At 43.5% G+C, this 16,968-nt stretch overlaps 1 protein-coding gene across 5 annotated transcripts in view; it reads right to left on the reverse strand.

Annotated features, from left to right (window-relative positions):
- ATP13A3 (ATPase 13A3) overlaps positions 1–3,365 on the reverse strand; it is an 80,359-nt gene extending 76,994 nt beyond the window's left edge. For 4 of the 5 annotated variants that reach the window (XM_068546463.1, XM_068546464.1, XM_068546461.1 and 1 more), the window contains exon 1: positions 2,503–2,546. The gene's annotated coding sequence lies outside the window, so the exon portion shown is untranslated. Of the gene's footprint in view, positions 1–2,502; positions 2,547–3,344 lie in introns of those variants that run through there. The other variant, XM_068546462.1, reaches the window with a different exon arrangement.
- Positions 3,366–16,968: the final 13,603 nt, after the last annotated feature.

Raw genomic sequence — 16,968 nt, forward strand, 5'->3', positions numbered from 1 at the left:
CAGAACACATTCCATCACTGGAACAGACCTTCTGGTTATGTATCAGGTAGATGTCAGACACTAGATTATCTTCCTTTAGCATACCACTGTGAGTTGTTTTAAGAATGTTGTCTTCAGTTAGTGATAAGCTGCTAACTCCTATTCAACTTAGGGTCCGTTCACAAGGCCCCCTGCTTAGGTTACCCAGTATACCAGTGAACAAAAGCCAGCTTTAGATGAACCAAGTAATCAATATCATTTTGAAATTCTACTTCTGTCTTCTAAGATTTTAGAAACTACAACCACCACCTCATCGTCATTCACAAGCATGAAGTTCCTATTTCCACCATCACCTAGACCAGTGGGAAAAAACACAAAATACTAAAGACAAAACTCCACAGCATACCCCATTATCATTCATCACTGCCCATTTCCTAGGACTGTTATCCATTTTAGCAATAAAGTATATTCACATTTAAAACCTTATATTCACAGTGGTTACAAAACCACCATGCTAAACAAGCACAGCCCTGATTCAGTATATGGAATGGAAGGGGGAAAGGAATATTTACTATGTGCCAGGAAGAGTGCTCCTTTCTTTACATATGCTCTCAGCTAATCCTCAAAACTCTCTGATGTAAGTACTAGTATTCTCCTTTGTTAATTAAAAAAAAAAAAAAAAAAAAAAGAAGAAAGAAAAAGCAGAACAGGGAAGTTAAGCAACAGTATAAGGGACTTTCAACACAGCCAGAATCCTAGCTCTCTGTTACTGTATGTGCCATAGAGGTTTCTATTTCTAGGTTTACTGGATTAGCTGCATGTGACTTTGAGCAACTTAACATCTCTGAACCTCAGTTTCCCCATCTGTAAAATGGGGTTTAAATGAGACAATTCACATCATGTTTAATTCAAAGCATAGCATACAGTAAGCTTACTCAATAACTATCAGCATTGGTCAAAGTCAATATCTAGTTAACAAAGTCAGATCAAACTCAGGTCTGATTCCCAAGTTCATGCTTCTTCTACTACAATATTCTGTAGCTGCAAACACACATTATTATCCACATAAGAATCCATACTCAAAATGTAACAGATAGGAAACTGATGTTACCTAAATGAAATAACTATTTAGGGCTAACTAAACCAACAGAAGGATTTTAGCTCTAATAACTAATAAGCAGAACCAAGTAGAAAACTCATCAGAAAATACTGTTTAGATATTCAGGTTATAGAGTTTTAACTACCATGAAACTATTTTCCTATCTATATAGGAATTTATCCTATTTATCTCAAATCAGTTGTAAATTAAAACTTTAACAACCAAAGCTACCCCAAATAAAGCTTCCTGGTCAGCCTGGACAAAGAACTCAGCCCTCTTACTACATAATTTGAACACGGAGTCAAAGTAAAGCCTGTCAACTTTATATTCAAACTAAATTGCTACTTAATATTTTTATTTTTTTATAATTGTACTACTTAGGAAGTAACGCAACCAACCAATGTCAACATTCTTCCTATCCAATCCCCTGACCAAAAACAGGCTTTGCTGTTCTAATAATGTTCAAAAATCTCACTTAGCCGTCTCACCCTCATCTGATCTAATGGTGGATAATGCAAAAACAAGGATAGCCCCAAAAGTAAACTTTCATAACAATTATTAATAATAGGCTTACTATTTCAAGCAACTTCCAGGAACCGACTTGCCTTTCAAAAGGGTCGCTAAGGGCTTCCCTGGTGGCGCAGTGGTTGAGAATCTCCCTGCCCATGCAGGGGACACGGGTTCGAGCCCTGGTCTGGGAAGATCCCACATGCCGCGGAGCAACTAGGCCCGTGAGCCACAACTACTGAGCCTGCGCCTCTGGAGCCTGTGCTCCGCAACAAGAGAGGCCGCGACAGTGAGAGGCCCGCGCACCGCGATGAACAGTGGCCCCCGCTCGCCGCAACTAGAGAAAGCCCTTGCACGGAAACAAAGACGCAACACAGTCAAAAATAAATTAATTAATTAATTTTTTAAAAAAAGGGTCGCTAAACCAGAATGGGATGCCCGCATACATTTATTTTGGCAACTGTAGCCTATTCAGCAAAGCAACAATCCTCCTAAGAAAAGAATACCACATATATTCCAGTGAAACAAAATTAATAAATGTGCCTTGGTACTAAAAGGTTGAATTCTAAGCAAAGGTAGAGCATTTTTAACTAAGTAATCGCCCTTCAAAAGACAATCAAATCAGAACACCTTCACTTTAGCAACGAAGTCTTTAGAAAAGTGTTCATTTTGCAATAATCTTAAACGTCCCTGCATTTCTTAGATTTTTAAAAAATTCTAACTTCCCGATTCATAGATCTAAAATAGTCATTACATACATAAACGTTCTACTCATTTCATTTGGAATCGTGTAGGAAACACAGGTTTCTGTTTCTAGGTTTACAAGTCCATACCCATTCATTTTGCACTAATGTAACCACTAAATATAGCTCTAAAACACTGATGAAAAAGTAGTTAATTATCTGAGTGATTCATACCTCCTATGTCCAGACACCAAGATCCAAGGATGTTTCTGTCAGATCTGTGGGAAGAGGAAATGATAAACACCTGTCACAAAAGCTTTCCAAATTGGGAAGCTCTGAATTACTACTGTCAATCCCCAGTCAAGATTCCCTCCGCTCCCCCTCCCCCCGCCCCCCGCAAAAAAAAGAGGTCATATATCCACCAGAACCTAACTTTGCGAATGATGTGGGGAGAAGGAAAGGCTCTAAAGAGAGCGGCCATGGAGGTACTGGAGAAAGGGCCCTGGGTTTTTCTAGAGTCAAAGTGAGAGGCCTTAAGCAAGTCATAAGTCACTTTTCCTCTCTGGGCCTCACTTAGCTTAATGCGGTGACTGGCCAGGAGCTCCACTACTCCGTGGCTAAGGACGAAATGAAGATTCCTCAGTCAGCACCCGCACAAACCCATCAAGCGCCCTGCGAATACCCCTGCCTTCGATCTCACCATCTCCCGGACTTTCTGAAAGGGCTGGACCACCATCTCACTCCTAAACCCAACACACTCGCCTTCGCCCCAAGCGGCGTGTCCCAACCAGGCCTTCACACCCACAACGTGGTGCCCTCCTCCGCGCCTCACCTGTCCCAGACAGACATTCCGCAGTCTTAAGGCTCCTCTCCCCACCCCACACACACCTTCCCCGAGAAGTGATGCCCAATTCCGGCTCGAGGAGGCCGAACACGAGTTCACCTGGTACCCGCCACCCCCGACAATACCATTCACCTCCTCCAACCTCCCACCGGCTCACCCAGCCCTCCGCCCACCGGCTCCACGCCCTGCTCACCCAGCCCTCCGACGCCTCGGGGAAGCTGGGGCTACTCACCCGGCACCGCCGCGCCGTCTCCTCGGCGGCCTCCCGGCCGGAGCAGCCGAGGGGCCGCGCAGGGCCGGGGCCCACCGCTGTCGCCTCCGCCGCCGCCGCCTCGCCTCAGCCCAGCCCCATCGCCCTCGGCCGGCGCTGGCGGCTGCGGGTCGCTCGAGCTCGAGGCGCCGCCGCCGCCGCACGCTGCGGCTCGGGGTGAGGGGAGGGAGGCGCCGCGGCGGGGCCCGGGCCGAGCCGGGCGCAGGGGCGTCCGCGCTCTCCTCCTCGGCGCCCGCGGCGGCGGCGTGTAGCCGGAGCAGGGCGAGAACAAGGGCGGGCAGCAGGGGTAGGTTGGCAGGGGAGGGGGGCGTTTTGCACTCCGAAACGGCCTCCCGCCGCCAGCGACGTAGCGAACCCCCCCTCCCCTCCGCGGTGGCGCCTGGATCACGCTGCGGGGAGAGCCGGCGGGCTGTGGTGGAGCGCGCGCGGCGAGCTCGGGACTCCCGAGCCGGATGTGAGGTCACGTGATTGCCTCATCCAGCTCCGAAGGCGGAGGGGCGCAGAGGGGAAGTCGGGAGGGGAGGGCCCGGGTGGGCGGGGCGAGGGGCCGGCCCCGCCCACCTCCTCCCGTTTGGTCCCGTCCCCCCAGGCAGGAGGAGAAAAGAAAGGGTGAGGGAGGGCACTACAGAGGAGCCGGCTGTTGGGGAGGGGGTGTTCCTAAAGGAGGACGGCATTTTTTTGGCGGGAGGAGGTGGAATTTGCCATCCTGGCCGTGCAGACCAGATCATAGTCCAAATCCCCATTTTATGAACAGGGAAACTGAGTCGCAGTGAAGGGCCTAGCTTAACTTGCGCAGAGTCAAGGTCACAGAGGTAGCTTGTACTAGAATGATGGAGAGGAGGTCAGATCCTGGCTCGCAATCCAGGTACCTTTCATTCCTTAACAGCAGACTCCCCCCCTCCAAAAACAAACCAAAAACTATAAATCGCATTTAACAACCTGCTTGGCTCGCCCGGCCTTGGGCTGAGGACTGGAAGACGTACCCAAGAGAAAGCTCCCACGCACTCACTATACCGCCTCCAGCGGTAAGGAGTTTCTTCCGACAGCGCTGGATGCAAATTAAATACTTCCCTCCGCAGAAGATTTATCTCGGAGAAGGGCCCCGGCCGGATGAACAAATCGCGAGTTTGGTTTTCGCGACGTCCCTTCGGTGGCTCGCGCGAGGAGCGCGCTCAGCCACCTGCCTCCTCGGGCTCCCGCCATCTGTCGGCCGTGAGACTACCTTGCCCGCGCCCTTGAGGCCCGGCTATCACTGTTGCTGTCATTCACCTTACCGCTAACAGAACTCCCAGCTGCTGGAGCGTAAGAAAGGAGGAGACTCAACGACCTCTGGTGCACCGCACTTGGGCATACTTTGCCGAGGGCAGGGAGCGTTCATGTTCCGGTTCATAGCACATGATAACACTAGTCGGGGAGCTGCCACCCTTGGTCCGCGACACGTATTGACACCTCATCTGGGGGCAGCACACATCCCCAAGTCCGCTGCACCGATGTCACCTCACTGGGAGCCAGGAACACGCTGCTCCTGGCCCGTAGGTTGTGTGGAGCTGGACGGTTTCCGCGCACTTCCTGGTACCACGTGGCGTGGACTGCGCACTGGACCGAGATGGATCTACAGGTCTCTCCCCGATTCCTGGGCTCAGTCTCACCGTTTGTTTCCCCCCTCAAATGATTAAACGAGATAAGGAGCGTGGAAGCGTTGGGCAAACTCTAAGAAGCTGTCTTGGCGGCGTGGAGCCCTTAAAGCCTCCTTCCTCACCTCTCCGGGCTCCTTGGCTCCTCGCTGTTTTCCCTCAGCCTTTAAACAAGCTTAGGTTCTAAAAACAAAACTATCGTGCCCCCCCTCCTCTCCAAGGGCCCTCTCCAGTTAGCTTCCAAGCGCTTCTCTTCCTCTCATGCAGACCTCTTAAACGGTGGTCTCTCCTGCTGACTCCACTTCCTCACTTCTCAGCACTAGGCACTCAAGCTTCCCCTCTTCTCCCCCCACCTACACCCTTCCTCACCCTGTTAGTGCAAGAGTAACCCATGACCTTCATTTTCCCAAATCTAGCAGGCATCCTGCAGACCCTTATCTTTCTGGATCTCTCTGCTACATTTAACAGCTCAGATGACTCCCACCTTCTGGAATCTCAATACTGTCTTTGTTTCCAGAAGATGTGAGAACTCTTCCAGTTCTCACATCGCAGTAAATAAAGCCTCTGCCTACTTGGGTGGCGCCTTAAGTGCCACTGTTGCCCGTGAATTTAAGGTTCTTTCTTCGTTGTGAAAGAATTCGGAGATGAAGTGATAGGTAAAAATCAGATTTATTTAGAGAGAAACGCACTCCACAGACAGAGTGTGGGCCATCTCCGAAGGCAAGAAGCAAGAGGCCTTGAAATATGGTGTGGAAATTTCATAAGCTAATGAGTGGGAGGATTATTCCAACTGCTTTGGGGAAATGGTGGGGATTTCCAGGAATTCCACTTTTTGACCTTTTATGGTTGGCCTCAAAACTGTCATGGGCCTGTGGGTGTGTCATTTAGCATGCTAATGTATTACAATGAGCGTATAATGAGGCTCAAGGTCGACTGGAAGTCGAATCTTCCACCATCTTGGACCTAGTTGGTTCTCACTAGTTTTTGTCATGTACTATGGCTATGTCATTTTTTTAAAAGTTGTGCCCTGCCCCCTTCCATCCTGTTTTACCACCAGTTGTGAGTCTGCATCTTACATGGGAGACTCCACTGAAAGCCCACAGCTCGTCTCATTCCACTCTTAGGAAATCACCTCCATCCTCACAGTTTCGATTACCAAATCAGTGATGACCAGCCCAGACCTCTTCCACAAAAGTTAGACCCAAACATCCAACTGCCTACCAGGCAGCTCTATCTAGATATCACAGGGGCGCCCCGAACTCAGCTTGTCCAAAACCGAACTCATCCTCTGCCTTCATAGCTTCTCCTCCCTCAGCTGTTGGCACCACCATCCACAGCCATGGGAATTAGGAAGTTGGGAATGAGTGTGAGTCATTCTAGATTCAGCCTCTTGTGTTATCCAATCATCCAGTCATTTCTATTTCACCTCAGTAACGCTCAAATCTCTACCTCCATTCCCACTGGCAAAAGTTCCAGCCATCCTCTCCAGCCTGAACTATTACAGCAGCCTCCTAACAGTCTCCTTCAGACAAATTCATCCTCCACGCAGCCTCCAGAGTGAACTGTCTAAAACACATACCTATCTAAAATCTTGCAGGGGTTCCCCTGGCTTCTGGCTGTTGCTTGTATCTCCAAGGAACCCAGCATGAACTTATCAATGCACTCAGGCTTTTAAAAGACTACGCAGAGCTCCGGACTTCAAAAAGCAGCCAACATCCCCAAAATAAGGCAACACACAACCAAGCAAGGGAAAACTATAGGAAGAACAAGAGCAATTGAAGACTTCAAAAAGTTTCCTGTTACAGATGTTTTGGGTATGGAAAGAAGACAATTTGGACACTGATGAGAGGAGTTGCTGAGTCACTGGGTAAGGCTTGAGCATGTTTATAGGCTGAGGGGAAAGACAAGCCAGAAAAAGAGAAGCCCAGGATGAAGAGAAAGGGAGTGGAGCAAGCCTTGAGAAGTTCTGGAAGCCTGGCTGGCTCTTGGCCCACGATGATTCTGTGCCCAGACTTCTGTTTGTACTGAGGCCAGCCCTGCCCTCCTCTGATCCTACTCACTCTTTAAGACCCAACCCCTGATCACAACCCCAAACAGGTAACAGTCCTCTCAGTAAGCTCTAACTTCACTTTCCACCCTTGTTCTCAATTGTCTTCCTCTCTCACCGTCACCTTACCTTCTAGTTCACTGAAAAAAACGCAGGCCATCAAGAGGGAACACCTGCAAATCTACATATCAACCCACCTTTGCATCCAGTATCTCTCCCTCACTCCAGTTTTTGCAGAGGAGCAGGCAATGCCTCTTTCCGAGAACTCTAACCCTTCATAAGTACAGTCCTGGGCCTCCCGAAAGTCACTGCTGTTGCCAACCTCAGTGGACACTTCTCAGTCTTTATCTCTCAGGCCTCTCAGCAACACTTATCTCCCATTCTTGAAAGACTTTTCTCTCAGTTTCAATAAGTCTCTTTTGGAATTGCACCTCCCTCTTTGTCTACGTCATCTCAGACTCTTGTGGATACTTCCTCTGTCTCACCTCTAAATGGGGCTGCTCCCCAGGGCTCAATCCAGGGCCTTTTTTTTCTGTATATACAAGTCTTATTGCTTGGGTCTTTTTTTTTTTTTTTTTCATTTGTTATCTATGGACCTTACAGGAGTTGTGGATGGGCTTCAGGGGGTCTATAAATTCCTTAAACTTGAATGAAAATACTTTAAAGGAGGAAGTATAGCATCTATCAGCTTTTCAAAGGCATCTGGAACCTCAAAAAAGGATGAGAGCCTTGATCCACATTCGCTCCCCCTGATGACCTCAAATACCATGGCTGTAGCTATTGTCTGCATGTACATTAATAACTCACAACTGTATATATATACCTGCAGCCCAGGTCTCACTTCAGAGTCTCTGGGCCATATGTCCATATCATCTTCACATGATGTCTCACCAGTACCTCATAAATTCACTTATCTGAAACTCAGCTCTTGCCCTTCTTCTCCAAACCAGCTACATTCTCAGACTTTCTCGTCCTTAGCAAAAGACACTGTCACCCACCCAGCTGCTCAAGCCAGAAACCTGGGTGTCATTCTTTCCATTCCAATATCAAATCCACTTCAAATCCTTCCACCTCTCTCCATCTCTACTTCCACTAGAATAATCCAGGCCACCTCTCAATTTTCTCTCTCACCTGGAACTACTACCTTAGCCCCCAACTGATTTCCCCACTTTCACACTTACCACCCTCCAGTCCATTCTTACACAGCAGCCAGAGTGTATTACTGTGTGTGACTCCGAGCATAGCTTCTGATAAAAATTTTCAATTGCTTCCCATTTCATCGATAATAAAATGTGAACTTCTTTGACCTACAAAGTCCAGGGTTAGATGCGGCCTGCCCATCACTCCCTCTTCACTGGCATTCCTGCACCCTCACCTTCCTCCCACCCTAGATCCTTCCCTACGTCACCTCATTCCAATCACAGTAAGCCTTCTTTCGGTTCTTCAAACATGCCACCCTCTTTCCTGCCCCAGGGCCTTTGCACAACCTTTTCTTTCTCTCTTTCCCTTGTTTCCTTGCCTGGCTAACTCATACAAGTTCAGCTCGTGCCTTAAATACATGTACCTCAGTTCCTGAAAAAGGCCTTCCCTGGCTATTTATTCTTTCCTTTATTTTCTGATGACCTCCATTTATTTTCTTTATAACCATTACCACAATTTTAATTACCTGTGAGTTTATGTATGTATTTAACACCTGTCTCTCCCACCAGATTTCAATTCTGTGAAGATGAGGACTGATTACAACTCAAGAATTTTTCTAGAAGGGGCTTAAAAGCAGTAGTCTTTTTGGACGAAGAAATGAGGGTTTGTCTTGAGGCTATGCTTGCATGGCAGTTTATGTAAGACTGAAAAAGGATCAGTTGTCCATGTTTATAAATGGGGAAAGGATTTTTGGAATTAAGGGGAAGGGACACAGGAAGCACTTCCCCTGCCCTCCCCAGAAGCCATCTTTTGGTGCAGCTACTGGCAAAGACTGAATCGGTTTGGTTTATCACTATATATCAAGCACTAGATGAAGCCTGGCATATGGTAGACTCCCAAATGTTTGTTGTCAAATGAATGAATGAATGAATGAATTTACATTCCCAAACATCATCTCTGTTAAATGCCTTTCCTGACTCTCAGGCTAAGCCTCCCTATTCTGTGCATCTTTTTACTGCATTTGCAACCTTGAACAAGTACCTGTTTAACGTCTGTGCCTTCCATTAGTCTATGTTGTATTTGTGTTTTTGTTTCTACAGTTCTAAGTACTTTCGTGTGTTATTTTTTGTGTGTGTGTTATTTGATCATTACAACAATGCCAATACTAAAAGCAGCAGTAGTTACTATTATTTGTATTTTTAAAGAGATTTTTATCTGTATTATCTGTATTTTTAAATAGATTTTATTATCTGTATTTTTTAAACTGAGGAAGCTTTACATGTATTATCTCACTTAATCTTTGGAATAATCCAGGAAGTAGGTACTATTATCATCTCAATGTTTAAAGATGAAACTGAGGAGAGCTTAAAATTCCCTTTTACAGAATAGGAAAAGATACTAAATAACTCACTCAAAGTCACAGAGCTAATAAACAACACACAGCCAGGATTCAACACAGGCAACTTGGCTCCAGGGTCAAACTCTTCATCAGTACGACCAAATGAAGCCACAGGGATCCAGCCTCTGGGATCCAAACTCTTTGGATTATCTGTTTAAACACCCAGATTCTGACTTTCTCATGAGCCGGGACCCAACTCACCCATCTCTGGATCCTTACCACTTAGTGGAGGACCTGCTAATGATGGTACTCAGTAATAAGTTTGTCGACTAAATGAATAACAAACTGTCATTGATTTTCACAACCACCATGTCAAACTAACAATGGAATGATTAAGCTTCCCATTTTATAGAGAAGAAAAATGAGGTTCACAACTTCATAAGAGGAAGTGATTTGTCTTAACTGTCCTTCTGACTGACTCCAGCCCTCTTTTGTATTTCTTCCGCTGCTCCCACAGGTTAGAGGACAGTGTTCAGGAAGACTTCACCTTAGAAAAGACTGAAAAAGGGGCTTCCCTGGTGGCGAAGTGGTTAAGAATCTGCCTGCCAATGCAGGGGACACGGGTTCGAGCCCTGGTCTGGGAAGATCCCACATGCCACGGAGCAACTGAGCCTGGGCTCTAGAGCCCGCAAACCACAACTACTGAGCCCACGCGCTGCAACTACTGAAGCCTGCGCGCCTAGAGCCTCTGCTCCGCAGCAAGAGAAGCCACCACAATGAGACACCTGCGCACCTCAATGAAGAGCAGCCCCCGCTCGCCGCAACTAGAAGAAAGCCCGTGCACAGCAACAAAGACCCAACACAGCCAAAAGATAAAACAAAATTTAGAAGACTAAAAAAAAATGCCACAGCACTCACTGCCTTTCCTATAAAAAGTGACCATTAAAAGTACTTTATGATGTTTGCCTAACAAGCTCTCTCTTTCCTTTAGCCCCTCCTAAGTTGTTTTGTCCCTATTTAGCTTGAACCACACAGGACTCTGTGTGTGTGTGTGTGTGTGTGTGTGTGTGTGTGTGCATGCACACGAGTGTGTTGGAACAGGAACAGGAAGAGAGCTGTGAATCAGGTGTATAGAAATCAGAGCCCAGGGGCCACCACTCACTCGTTTCTGTGCTAAGCAAAGCATGTAATCTTTTCTGTCTCTGCCATGAGACAGAAAGCCAGGGATGCGCATTCTTCTCAGGCCATGGTACACTAGGATATGGTGGGTCACGTGCCGCTGAATATTGTTTACCAACTCGCTCAGATCATAGGACCCCTGCTTGGAGGAGTGCTCACTGCTGGCATGTAGCCAGTCATGTGCTAGTGATCCAGGCCTCCTGGAGGAAAAAAGCCCTGATTCGGGGCACCTGCCAGTTTCATGGTGTAAATACTCCCACCATGGCCATTTTCAAGCTACCAACAGTTTATGCAGCTCACAGAATTCCTGAAAATTTAGCAGTCTGCTCTAATGAGCCAACACAAATCAGCTCCAGCACACTACTGCTTATAGGGCCTCCTCGTGTGGACAGGGAGAGGAGAAATACAAGCAGCTCTTTAAATGATGGTTTTAGGGGCAAGGCCTGCCCCCTTAGGCTGTTCCCAGGATTTCTCTGTGTTTAGAGGTAATGATTTCACCTCTGATGAGAAAAGAACAATTGTACTGGAGATGGGAAAACTAGGTTCCAGTCTTAACCTTCTTAGAAGTAACATATTTATTTCTTCAAATTTCACTTTTAATAGGAATATTACCTACTTCACAGGATGGTTGATTATCTAACAAACACTTGTATAACACTTACTATCTGCTAGGCACTGTTTAAGTACTTTACACGTTTACTTATTTAATCTTTATAACAACACTGTGGGGTACGTACTGTTATCAATTTAGAGATGTGAAAAGAGCAAAGCACAGAGAGGTTAATTAAGTTCTTTAAGGTCACACAGCTAGCAAGTAATAGTGCCAGGATTTGAACCCGACTCCAAAGTCTGTGCTTTTACCCTTTAGGGCCCCAAGTCAAAGCCAGCTGCCTGATTTTAAAAATAGAGTTTTATTGGAACACAGCCATACTCATTCATTTACGTATTGTCTATGGCTGCTTTTGTGTTACAACAGCAGAGTTGAGTAGTTGTGACAGAGACCATATGACCCACAAAGCCCCAGATATTTATAATGTCTGGCCCTTTACAGAATGAGTTGGCTGATCCCTGCTCTATGGTATCCTGCCTCTTTATTCGGGGAGAGGCAATGGTTATTATTGAGCCTAGTAGTTCCCAGGGTCAAGCTGGTTCTGAAATTGTGTTCTTGGCCAGTAAGACAAGTGAAAAGTAATGTCAAGATTGTAACTGTACCCTGACATTTGTACTATGACAATTTTCTCAGTGAAACAGCATTAAGGTATAAACTTCAGTAACAAATGATCCATGAAAACAAGTATTAGTAGAGACATATACCTGATGTCATGGGATCCCAACATCTCAGGGTTGGAATTAATTCAGAGATTGTTCATTGCAACCTTGACTCTCCACTTAGGGCTATTGTGTTGGGTTTCTGCAGTTAATGCCATAAATCCTTCATGATCATCCTTTGAGTCCTGAAAGATGATTTCCCTATACTGTATATAGTCATAGGCTTTTTGTACAACAGAGCAAAGGCACCTCCTTTATGGGGCTCAGGCACCAGGCTCACATCTCCACACCTGTCAGTCTGTCTCCGAGGCAGCTCCTCCACGTGGCTGTTTCAGATGCCAAGCAGAGAAACTCCTGTAGGCCTGTCATTCACTGGCCTCTTAGATAATCATTAAAAACCTCCCCTGACCTTTGCAGCTACTTCCTGTGAGCCTCTCAGGGACTGCTAGTCACTTGTGACCTATTTTCAGTGCTGGCAGTGCTGGCTTCTAGAGCAAACAAGGAACAAGCCCAGCTATAGGTGATTGTTTCCTTTAGGCTCCTGGCAACAAAAAAGAATTGCTCGGTAATGGTGAAAGGATTGCAGGTCAGTAGGTGGGTATGATTGTCTCATTCAAGTTGACAGATGTTCATCCCACTATAAACTACGGGTCCATATCTCAAGATCACCAGAAGGCTGTTTGTTATCGTCTGTTTGCTGAAGGCTGTTGCTTCTTTATAGTAATAAAGAAAAAGAACCCATTTGCTCTTCTTGTTTTGTTTTTGTCAAAGGAAAAAATGCCTCACCAAAATTGGCAAATTAAGGCAATACTGATTGAGCTACTGTATGGAAGTCCCATTACCAAAGAATTTCTTCCAGAAACACTTCAAAAGTAAGTTGATCCAAAATACATCTCCACCATGAGGTTACCTGTAATCTAATCCAGTCTAGAAAGCAGAGTCCAAACAGCTCAAGGTTCTGCAAATTCCACAACAGCTGCAGGCACAGAATGAAATAGAACCAGGTGTTAAAGTGGAGAACAACAGAAACATCTCACTATTTGCACATTGTTCTTTGTCACTGGACTCTTTAAATATACTTAAATAGTTCATATTGCTCACAAAGAAAGCCAAAGTGAAACCTCTTGGGGCTTTACTAAAAATTCCCTTTATAATTTTTTTAAGCTTATGTGATTTTTTTAGGGTACATCTAAATACATTTATGAACTTAGTTTCATTTTTAAAATATAATTTTATTTGTTAAAGAAGTCTCAGGACCCTAAAGATCTCAAATATCCCTTCAAGAGGTACCTCATAGCTCCTCTGAAATACCTGATTTTATCTCTTCGTTAGAAATTACGTGTTCCTACAATTAAAAGTCATGCTCAGTTCCACCCTCCTTCATACCAATTCAAATATTCACGAACTAATTACAAGGTCCAAGAGAGAAGGTATAGTTCACCTTTTTATCCTCCACATGTGGATGCTGTAGCAGGCGGTCAGTATTGTTATGGTTGCTATGTAACCTCCACGAAGACAGGAATTTTCTCTATTTTATTCATTCCTATAGTCCCAGCAACTAGAACAATACACATTAGGTAGTAACCACTCAATAAATTTTGAATAAATTAGCCTACAGCCTTAATAAATGTAGGATAAGGAGGTTTAGAATTTTTAACTTTTTTCATTAAATTTGGTCCTCCTTGTAAGAGTCAGTGATCAATCAGAGAAGCAGGATCAGCAGGAGATATCTATTAAGAGGTTTAGTGCAAAGAACTGGCCTACACGATTGTGGAGATTGACTAGGCAAGGCTGAAATCCATAGGGCAGACCATCAGGAAATGTCGGCTGGAACACTCAGGTGGATTTCTTCTTCTCCAGGAAAGAGTCAGCCCTGCTCTTAAGACCTGTCAACTGATTGAACCAATTGATTGTCTAGGATAATCTCCCTTACTTAAAGTCAACTGATTAAGGACTTTAATCATATCTACAAAATACCCCCACAGCAACATCTAGATCCGTGTTTGACTGAATAACTGGTCTAGCCAAGTTGACACATAGAAAAGACCATCACATCCCTCAGATACCTATCTTGGAACTTTGGAAGTGACTCCTTCCATATCTATATTTATTTCCTTTTCTTATTTCATATAAGAAGGAACAATAAAAAAGTATTCCTTTATGTATCAAGTTTTTAAAGAAATGTTCACATCCTCTGCCAAAGATATCTCAATCATAGAAACCTAATAACATTACCTAGGTGCCAAGAAAGGATTAACATCCTAAAGAGATGTTAATCTCTAAAGAAACCTAAACTTGAGTAACTTGTTCAATGTCAAATAGCTGGGTAAATTAAAGGACTAGCGTGTCCCTCCAAAGCCATTTCTCCTCTATTAACGTATATAAGTATTTGAAACAGGGAAAACGCTTACACAGAGATGGTCACTCAGATATCATTTATAATGGGGGAAAAGGGAGGAAGAGAAAACCTAAAGCCCAAAGATGGTCAGCAAAATGAGAATGTAGTTTATAACACATTATGCAAACATTTAATAGTATATTTACCAAGGAGAAAATAATAAAGATTAGAGTGACAATAAATTGAAAAGAGAATAAGAAAGCATTACAGAAAACTGATGTCCCAAAACTTGATTCTTGGAAAATTTTGACATCATTGACAAATCTTTATCCAGATAATCAAGAATAAAAGAGGGAAGACTCAAATTACCAAAGTCAAGAATAAAAGAGAGGACACCATTACCTACATTACAGAAATTAAAAGATTTATAAAGGAATACTATGAATAATTGTATGCCAACACATTAGATACCTAGACAAAATGGATACATTTCCAGAAAGATGCAAAGTATCAAAACTGACTCAAGCAGAAATAGAAATCTAAATAGATCTATAGCAAGTAAAGAGATTGAGTTAGTAATTTTTAAAAGTTCCTACAAAGAAAAGCCTAGGACCAGACAGATGACTTCACCGATGAACTCTACAAACATTTAAAGAAGAGTACCAATTCTTCACAAATTCTTCCAAAAAATAAAATAGGAGGGAATATTTTCCAACTCAATCTATGAGGCCAGTATGAACCTGATAATCAAAACTAGACAAAGACAATGCAAAAAAACTACAGACCAATATCCCTTATAACTATAGACACAAGTATCCTTAACAAACTAGAAAACCAAGTCCAGTAACATGTAAAAAGTATTTTATAGCATAACCAAGTGGGATTTATCCCAGGAATGTAAAAGTTGATCTCACATATGAAAATCAATAAATGCAATACACTATGTTAAAAGAATAAAGAACAAAAACCACATGATCTTCTCAATAGATGCAGAAGAAGTATTTGACAAAATTCAATATATCTTTTCAGGATAAAAAAACATTCATGCCAAAGTTCATAGCAGCATTATTCATAATAACCAAAAAGTGAATAAGTATATCCATATAATGGAATATTAATTGGCAATACAAAGAATGAAATATCAACACATGTGACAACATGGATGAACCTTGAAAACATTATGCTAAGTAAAAGAAGGCAGTCACAAAAGGCCACATCTTGTATGATTCCATTTATGTGAAATGTCCAGAATAAGCAAATCCACAGAGACAGAAAGTAGACTAGTGTTTTCCAGGGATGGGGAAGGAGGTTCAGGGGAATGAAGAGGGAGTAACTGCTAATGAGTACAGTGTTTCCTTTTGGGGTAATGAAAATATTCTGAAATTAGACAGCGGTGATGGTTGTACAACTCTGTGAAAATGCCATAAGGCACTGACTTCTATGCTTTAAAAGGGTGATTTTTATGGTACGTGAATAATATCTCAATAAAGTTATTTTTTAAAATAGTATATTTACAAAGTGTTTTTAAAAACATAATAAGGGCTCCAGGCCATGGTTCAGTTGTGCCTTTACTTAAACCTTATATTCCTCCAGGTACCATAATTCAATTCTTTAATCAAATTAGACCATCAGAAGGCTCCAAATGGAATCATATTAATCCAGTGCCTCACAGAATCACCCTAAAGACATTTCATCTGAATATTTTCCCTATAGCTTCTAAGTCGCTATAATAAATAGTCATATGGAACTTACTTCTGCATTTTTTGCATGAATACTGAGACTATTGCCCATCCCATCATCAGGTCACTCATTGCTCCCTGTATTATAAAACACTTTTTGAAAATTACATTTTATAATTTATTTTAGGAAAACCAATGTCCTTTAGGAGTTACCCTTTTTAATAATCAAAATTATACAACTGATTGTGATTTCTTTTTAGTCTTGGAGGAAGCTCAGTTGAACTGTAGCAATTACGTTAACTGAAATGATTAGCATATTTGCATCTGCATTTTTTTCTTTCTGTTTTTCTTCTTCTATTCATAATTTGCTATTTTATGGCATGGAATTTCAAATTCCCAATACTTATTTGAAGGATTGGTCTAGGATTTTGGACTAAGGTTCAATATTTAATTGTGCCTTATATGAAATCAAGGTTTCTCTATATTGGCACTATTGACATTTTGAGCAGGATAATTCTTTGGCTGGGGGGTGAGGGGGACAGTCCTGTGCATTGTAGGATATTTAGCAGCATCTTGGCCTCCACCCACTAGACACCAGTAACTGCTCCCCAGTTAAACAACCGAAAGTGTATTCAGACATTGCCAAATATCCCCTGTAGGGCAAAATTTCCCCTGATTAAGAACCACTGTCTTAAATCATCATTGAAAAACTGACCCCCACCACACTTTCTAGTCACTCTTGAGAAATATCAAAAATTCATTACTCTAGATGGGTAGGTGGGTAGGTAGGTAGGTAGGTAGATAGATGATGATAGATAGAGATAGATAGATAGACAGATAGATAGATGATAGATTGATTGATTCATACTTTGCTCACTTACTTGAGATGAATCAAGGATGTCTGTGAACTGGATGTCAGTCCCTGAAGCAGAGCTGCTTCCACGTAGATCTTCTTATTTC

This window comes from Eschrichtius robustus, chromosome 6, assembly GCF_028021215.1.
Source record: "Eschrichtius robustus isolate mEscRob2 chromosome 6, mEscRob2.pri, whole genome shotgun sequence".
Lineage (NCBI taxonomy): Eukaryota > Metazoa > Chordata > Mammalia > Artiodactyla > Eschrichtiidae > Eschrichtius > Eschrichtius robustus.